The sequence below is a fragment of the Pseudopipra pipra genome, chromosome 1 (assembly GCF_036250125.1).
Source record: "Pseudopipra pipra isolate bDixPip1 chromosome 1, bDixPip1.hap1, whole genome shotgun sequence".
In the NCBI taxonomy this organism is placed as follows: Eukaryota; Metazoa; Chordata; class Aves; order Passeriformes; family Pipridae; genus Pseudopipra; species Pseudopipra pipra.
The window spans coordinates 92,841,513-92,849,730 of NC_087549.1; the positions used below are offsets into that span (position 1 = coordinate 92,841,513).

Here is an 8,218-nt window from a genome sequence, read left to right on the forward strand (position 1 = left end):
CCTTGCAGGAGTAGCCTGTGTAATAAGAGGGTCTGAGACCTCCATGCAGGCTAATGAAGGAGGAAAACCAGGGCTGAGAAAGATAATGTTCTTATTTAAATGCAGATGTCTGCAACAATAGAGGTGGAAACATAAAAAATTGCTATCAAATTCATTTGCTTGTAATATGAAGGCTTTTGTCTAACCTTGTTTAAACAGTCCCACTCCTGTGTTTAGTTTACTTGTGTTAATATCCCCCAGAGGCTTCATCACTTGATATTGATGAGAATACAAAAAAAAAAAAAAAAGAAAAAAGAAAAAAAAAGAGGTATTGCTGTCCAAGCAATTAATTCTCTTTCCAAGTGCTTGTCCCTTCAGTTCCAAAGGTGCTAGATCTTCAAAACCAGCAAGCTGCTCACAGTCAGCTGGGAAACCCCAAGTTATTTTGGAGCACATAAAAACATTCAGTGCTGATAAATACTCACACTGTGTTTTGCGTCTTCATAATTTGGGATTCCATTAACTTGACATATGCAATAAATAAAGCAATAAATAAAATATGTTCCCTGCCTCAAGGACATTTCTCTACATAAGTTGCAACCCAGTATACAAACCCCCTCCAAACTAGCTGGTACTACACTTCTACCACAGTTCCTCTTCTAAAGTAGGGACACCTTCTTACAGCTGACTATGAACAACGGTGTTTAAACCATAATGGAAGCAGATATGGATAAGGAGTCTAATAAGAATATTAAGTAGGAGAAATAGAGCACTGCTTTAGCTGGAAAACGGGAAAAAAAATTTTCATTAGCCCTTTTTGGTGAAAAATGGTTTTTTTTGGTGAAAAATGTTTTTACCTAAAGCATTGGAAACTCCAGTGACTCAGCTCTTGATCAAATGCCCACTGAAGTCTTTCCATCACCTTCAGCAGATGTCAAATGGCAAATTCACATGAATGAATGGGTACATTTAGGGCTCTGTAGTGCACTATTCTGCATGGACAAAATCCTATTATGCCTTCTCCTCCAGGCCTCAATTAGTAGCTAAATTTTACCATTTTTTGCCAATTTACTCTGGACCTACACTGTTGTCACTAGTGTAGGAAGTTGGGCGCAGCCTTTGACAAAGCAGAACAGCACCAGGACTCACAGCTTTCAACTTTCCCCTGTTCTTTAACCATGATAGCTCTCAATGCAATGAGTTACTAGAACTCAATAACAGCAGCAGCTCCAGCAGGGCTAAACAGTGAAGGAAATTCATTGTGATGCCAAACCTGTCCTTGACGGCTTTGGACTCAGTCTCCTGTTAATCATAGAATCATAGAATGGTTTGGGTTTGGAAGGGACCTTAAACATCATCTAGTTCCAACTCCCCTGCCTTGGGCAGGGACACCTTCACTAGACCAGGTTGCTCAGGGTCCCATCCAACCTGGCTCTGAAACAACTCGAAAGTTATAACATCCTCTTTTCCATTGTCAAATGGGTTTTGAGTGGAGTTTTGCCATGAGTTTGCCCATGAGTTTAGTGGGCAGGGCACGGTCGGATGCTCACTGCCATCGATTTTTGTGGAAGCGTGCATTGTGTTTGGCTTGTATGCTAAATATAAATAGAGCTATCAGTCAGTGTTTGCTTGGATTCATTGAAATATTAAAACAAATGCTTGTGTCTGTGTCGCAGGGCAAGGTCTTCTTTATTTTGCTGGGGCAATAGCCATATTGAAACAAACAGTATTTTGTTTTCTTTCAGACAGGTGTGATGGCACACCTGTGGAGCTCAGACTCGAATAGCAACTCATAACCTTTTGTGGGTAAGGTGGGGGGCAAATCCTGCTTAACAAGGATGTCAAACTGATCTTTGTTCCCTTTTCCCAACCAAGTATCTGTGGCAACAAACTGGAGACAGGTAAACAATCGGCTTCTGCTACCGCAAGCTTTCCATTTACAGTTCACCAGGAGCTCTTGTTGTATGAAAGGAAAGGGTGGATGTGGTGTCAACACAAGGTAATAGTAATATTATTTGAACAGGTGTGTGGGGTGTTGCTAAAGTGAGAGAACGGGTGAGCAGTAGGGAGCAGTTAGTACAGGGCTGTGCATGTAATAACCAGAGCTCACCCGCGTTTATTATCATAACAATCATATGTGGTGATAGGTTTCACAATAAGCTGGTCTGATTTACCTGGTGCATTAAACCAGTTTTGTTGTTTCTTACTACCTAACTCCCTGCTGGAAAGGAGCCTGAAAAAATACACACAGTAAAATTTGGTGAGCAGACCCACTGTGCACGCAGCTACAGATAGATAAACCACCAGGCCACAATTATCCCCCAGACTCTGCTCCTCCACAGGCAACTTTGCTGCTGATTTACATCGATGGAAGAGAGAAAGCAGATTAAGCATCTCAAGACTGCATTACAAAGGGATGGCAGGTTTGCAGCAAGTGTTAAGGCACGGTGGAATAGGGAGAGTCGAGTATCTCAGCAGTTTTGTCTATACATCTATTCTCTGTAATGCAGTTAATTTTAATAACGTGTTTCCAGTCTGTGATGTGTGTTATACTGATATGTATCTGTGATTTGAATGTATATTCATCTCTGTGTGTATAGAGTTAGATGGGTATCCTTTCAGCAAGAAAACTGTATGCCACAATAGAGAATGGAAACAGTAAAAATAATCTTTTAGATTCCGCTTTAAAAGCAGAGATGACTGGAATCACATTAGAAAGGATTAATGCAGTAGGTACATACCTTGCTGAAATTTGCATGCTTCCATTGTTGGAAAGTGGGAAACAAAGGGAAAAATTATTCCCCGATATGCTCTCGGCGTAGAGATATACGCAGTGATTCACTGAAGACAGCTATGGAGGTTACAAAACAGAAATTAAGAGGCAATATAAATTACGTGAGGGTGTTCTAGATGATTAGACAACTCGCTGGTCCATTTACAGTGCTGCTTGTAGCTTTATATCAAATCTGATGAGAGAGTGGCAAATTGTAAGCAAGGAAATTTTTCACTCTCTCCTGTCCTTAAGCTGTACTTTGTTTAGAGAGATCTTAATGCATATCCTGAGCATTTTAATAAGAAACTATTGCATGCCACTGGTTTGTGCAAACAGTAGTTGTATTATTACAGAGGATGAATTAATCTTCCAGGCGTCCATTTGTGCTACTCAGATCAGGCAGGGTTTATTTGCAAAGGGCTGACCCTGCTTCCTGGCAGGTTTGCCGGGAGGTGCCGTGCCAGGTGCCTCCACTGAATGCGAGAGGGTTCAGCTGGCACATCTCCGGGACCGCGGGGACAGTCACATGGCAGGGGCTGCCGCCTGAGGGAATGCAGGGCCAGTGGCTGTGAGGACAGTGGCACCGAGTCCTGGGTTCGACAGGCTCCTTCAGGGATTCTTTAGTGGGTATTAAAGGCTGGTAGGAAGCAAGTATTCTCAAGCTCGGGTCTGCATTCTTCTGGTAATGCAAATTTAGCCCAAGGTCACACAAAAAACCTTTATTTCAAGTAGCTTGCTCCATCTTAAGCAGAATTGCTACAACATTTCCCTTTGTACAGATTTTGTTAAGTAAATGCTTAATAGCAGGGTGACTCTCATCTTAGGGCAAATATTTTAGAAATCCGTTGTTAGTCACATCAGGTGTGCGTCTTCAATATTGCAACATCTGCTATTTGTTACATGCAAACAGAGAATGAAAATGTGTATTTGCCCTGTCCTGGGCTCTTCTGTAATTCAGGCAACCTGGCTGAACGCGCCAGAGACAGTGCTGACAGTACAGTTATTTCAGGAGGGTAACATCGCACCAAAAGTTGAGTAGGGGGTAAACTAAAAAGTGTTGTATTATGCTTGGGTGCCCTCTAAGTTATTTTACAATCCAGTGCATACTTTAAATATATCTTGTTCCTTAGAATTTCCTTGTAGAAGTCAGCGCTGTGCTGCTGTTCCAGCAGAGCAAACATTGGATGGACTCTTCACAAACAGAAGGTAAGTCACAGTCAGCTGAAAGGAGCATGACTTCTTTGCATGCGTGATTATTTCATACTAGAAGACACATTTTGGAGTTACATCACAAAACTCTGATTCTTTGCTTTGGATTAATTTTCCGAGTTTTTGAGCAGATACTTAAGTAATCAAAAATAACAGCCTCGTAGCATTTTAGGCATAGTTTGAAGAATTTCATTGAATTGGGACTTTAGTGAGAGGGCAGTGGATTCTTTAATTACCTCAGGCACAGTTTAGCACTTCATTCATATGTGGTATTTATCCATAGTGCATCTATCGATTATTAGTTAGCTATTGAAGTGCAAAAGTTGGTGGCAAAGTCATTGCAGTGTTGCAGAGACAGCATTACAGCTGCACAACAGACCACACAAAGAACTTGAACATAGATGTGATATATTCATTAACATCGTTGATTAATTAAGAGCTTGTTTGGATTTTGGGGTGGCTGGTGGGTTTTTTTTGGTTTTTCTTTTTTTTTTTTAATGTAAAGTTCTAAAAACACTGGATTACTTCCATTAAATTTAATTTTTCAGAATGTTCGTATATTTTGTGACTGGCGATTTTCACTTGCTGACATTCTTCTACACACTTGGGAGTCGTCCCTTTCCTTTGGAGCAGCCTAAGGAAAATGCTGCCCTCTCTTGAATTTGAGGGCGCAGTGCACCTCCTGTCAAAGGCTGCCCGGGGAGCGGGAGGCAGCGCATTGCCGAAAGATGCTAGTGATTCCAGTGGGGCTGGTGAGTGGCAAGAAAGGCAACACCGTACTTCATAATATTAAATAGTTTCCAAAGGAGAGTTTTTCTGAAGAATGCAAATTCTCTAAAATATAAATTCTTTTTCTTCTAAAAAAAATTGGAAAGCAAGTAAAGATGCCTTACTCCGTTATGGAAGTTATTTAGCCAGGGCAATTTCATTGTTTCAGGTGCCTGAATAGAGGGGAGGCCAAGTCCTGAAATTCTTTGGACTACCTTAAACGAGCCTTCATTCAAATTGAAACAATATCTTTGACTGTTTGAGTTGTGAGATTTGCTGAATGCCCATTTAGGTCTTGCAGTCAAAGGAAAACTTTTTTTCTGATAGGTCTTCTCTGAAGGAGGGAGGATGCAACTGGCTGCCACTGGACCTCTCCACCAGAAAAGAAACACTTACGGTTACAGTAGTGTATGACAACCCCCAAAGCTTGCCTGTCTGTATGGGACCACTGTTGCGGTGCCTGTAGAAACCAACATTTCACTGCCTTGAGCAGCTGGGTCAGGAGATGTGTCTCCAGCTGGAGGGAGGAGGAGGTTTCTCCTCTTCACTGGCAAACATGGATAGGGCATAGTCTTTGTGCATCTTCCTTAAGGAGGAAATATAAAGGAGATCCGGTGAGAAAAGCTATTCTGGAGTAGCTTCTGCCTCCATTTCTTCAACAGGGGCATTAAAACAAACAAACAAAAAAGATCTCCCTTTCTCCCATACACACCCCCGATTGTAGAAGGATGTGTATCTTTCTGCTGGAGGCAAGAGGTGAAAAGGACCATTATGTGATGTGTAGGAGGGATTGCCTATAAGGAGTCCTACAGCAAGCTACCATCACTAGAAGGGAGGGCATGCAGGTTTTGGGCTGTATTAACCCATCAGATGCCAGTGCACACATGAGAACCAGGTTTCCTGGATATCAGATGCTGCATGAGAGGAGGGTGAAGTGGGTCATGCATTGTGGAAAAGAAGGAGAAAAACATGCATGTACACCTAAACCCATGGTCTTTTTCTTTCCTATTATTATTTAAAAGGATTTTCTGAACATACAGCTCCCCACCGAGCCCACTTACAATTCTCAGAAGCTGAAAGACAGGTAGGCAACAAGGAGCAACCTCCAGGCAAAATGATTAGCTAATAATAGCTGTGCATCTTGTTAGTTACATGATTTGTGCAAAAGGACATACTTCTCAATATTTATCTCACTCTTCTGCACCGATTTATTTTTTTTACACAAATGTGGGGGTGATTAATCCCAAATGCAATCTGAAGCAGGATAAACAGAAGGGGACTGGGCATGTATATGTGACTTGTACTGTATACTGCCTCATCTATATTAAATATGAGACAAAGTAATAAAAATAAACAATACATAATTGTGTCAGTTGCAACTCAGGCAGTAACAAAATATTGCCACATTTTTTCTTAGGAAGCTGGCTGTGTGGTGGCTGAAAAGACCCCTAAAGCACATAAAGCTCTTATCTTCATACATTTCCCTCAAGAATAATAGATCAGTCGGTGCTCTGATGCTGTTTTAATAATGTACAATTTACAATTCATTTGGTTACCAAGCACTCACAGTATAATTAATTTCACAGACCCTTTCTACACATTGGCATGGTTTATGACAGTACAGAGGGGAGACGGGGAAACTGTGTTCCCCCTCCTGTCACAGAAGAGTGCCTGCATGATGCGTCACCTGGCTGGTCTGACAGCAGTCCTGCCACTGTAGGGGTGACAGGGCTTGATTTCCCTTTTCCTTCTGCCCCAGCTCCCATATCCATACATGAACACCGCCATGGGGGATGTTGCCCTGAGGGTGAGCCCAGCTCAGCCTGCAGCACCCCAGTAGCATTGAGCCAGAGCTGCCCCATCCCTTCAAGTTGCAGAGGGCCCTGTGGTCTGTTGCAAGTGCTGGAGCAAAAGCTAAGGTAAGCCAAGGGGAAGTCTCAAGGACAAAAGGTAGGTGGTGAGCCTTCAGCACCTCTTACCAATACCTCCCTTCACTCTTGCAGCCGGGGACAGAAAAGTCTGGCAAGGATACAGGTATTGCTTCAGTCAGGAGTGACTGCCCACCGGGGACTGTCGGTGCATAAGCCCAAGCCTAATATCCTTTGACAGAATCAAGACATGAAAAACAGAGGAAAAGACTCCAGAAGCAGGCAGAATACATATTGTTGGAGGCTTTATTTCCACAGTCCTGTTATTTTTCCCTTTATGGGAAATCTGTGCAGTTGCCTGAGAGACTTAAATAATGGACTCTCTCTGCAATGAATGGAGCTGCTGTTCTGTAATGTCTTGCACATCAAAGCAATTTTTTTTGAATCTACATTTACCTCTTTGATAAAGACAACACGGGGAGGAATTCAGCAACTACAGAGAACCCGCGGGTCTGCGCATCCACCTAGAGCTTGCTTTGACAGCGGTGTATGAATTGCTATTGAAGTGGTGGTTTTGTTTCCATTATCAAATAAACAGGAGTTTCCTTTTCTGAAATTCCCAAATACTCTTTTCCATTTTGAAGTTCCTATACATGCACAGTGTGTGTACACACATATATGGGTACTCACCATGTGTCTACCTATACATACATTCATATCTATATCTATATCTCTCTATATCTATATCTATCTATCTATCTATTTATCTATATATATGTATGTGTATATATATATATACATGCCTGAGGGTTGAGGTCACAGTTTGTGAAGGTTCAGCATACAATCTTGGATATAAACACACAAGTGTTCCCACTGAAGTGCATCTTAAAGCTAGGGTTACTAACTTTCTACAAGTAGAGATGCAGTTTCTCTCTTTTTTTTTGCTTAGATTTTAAAATCTGTGAAAAGGTACTGTTTTCCTCCAGGGATTGAAGAACATTGTAAGTCAGAGCTGTAAATGTTTGATTAATCCCTATGGGGACCTGTGTGATTTTCACAAGACACTAACTGTAAGAGGTACATCTTCTCTTGTGCTGCCTCTGCAGCTGGCTATTCAATCTTCCAGCATTCAGCCTATTTATTGGGTTTCCTAATCTCTTACTTGAACAATGATGTGGTGAGATGGAGACCATAAGATACTGCTTTCACATCTTTTTTCCATATAGGATTTGGCAGCCAATTTGCCAACATACTGAGGACCTGCAGCTCTTATTTTTTAAATCCACAGAAACTTGACTCTTCTGTGAATCCAGGTAAATCTATAAACATAAGTGTAACCAAAAAATATTATTAAGGACATCACATATGTGTGTATGTATGAAACTACAGCAACAAATATTATTATTGTCAATTATTCTTATTAATAATCACAATTTAAATCTTGTGTGGTTTATGTACCACAAGGTTTACTTCACAAGAGGGCTCAAAATCTCTCCCCTGCAGTCAGGTTTCCAGGGGGTTTAAAGCAATGTCTGTGTGGTATGAGAGGGCTGACAGAGTCTTGTCCCTGCAGGAGAGTACTGGTCTTTTTTCTGCCTGAGAGAAAGCACCCAGGAAAACC

The 8,218-nt window shown here is 41.6% G+C and overlaps 1 long non-coding RNA gene across 1 annotated transcript; it reads left to right on the plus strand.

Moving 5' to 3' along the window:
• The first annotated feature begins 2,172 nt into the window (after nucleotides 1–2,172).
• On the plus strand, nucleotides 2,173–7,307 carry LOC135419347 (uncharacterized). Its single transcript, XR_010432952.1, has 3 exons — nucleotides 2,173–3,958; nucleotides 4,510–6,648; nucleotides 6,733–7,307. It is a non-coding gene; the product is annotated as an uncharacterized LOC135419347 (long non-coding RNA).
• Nucleotides 7,308–8,218: the final 911 nt, after the last annotated feature.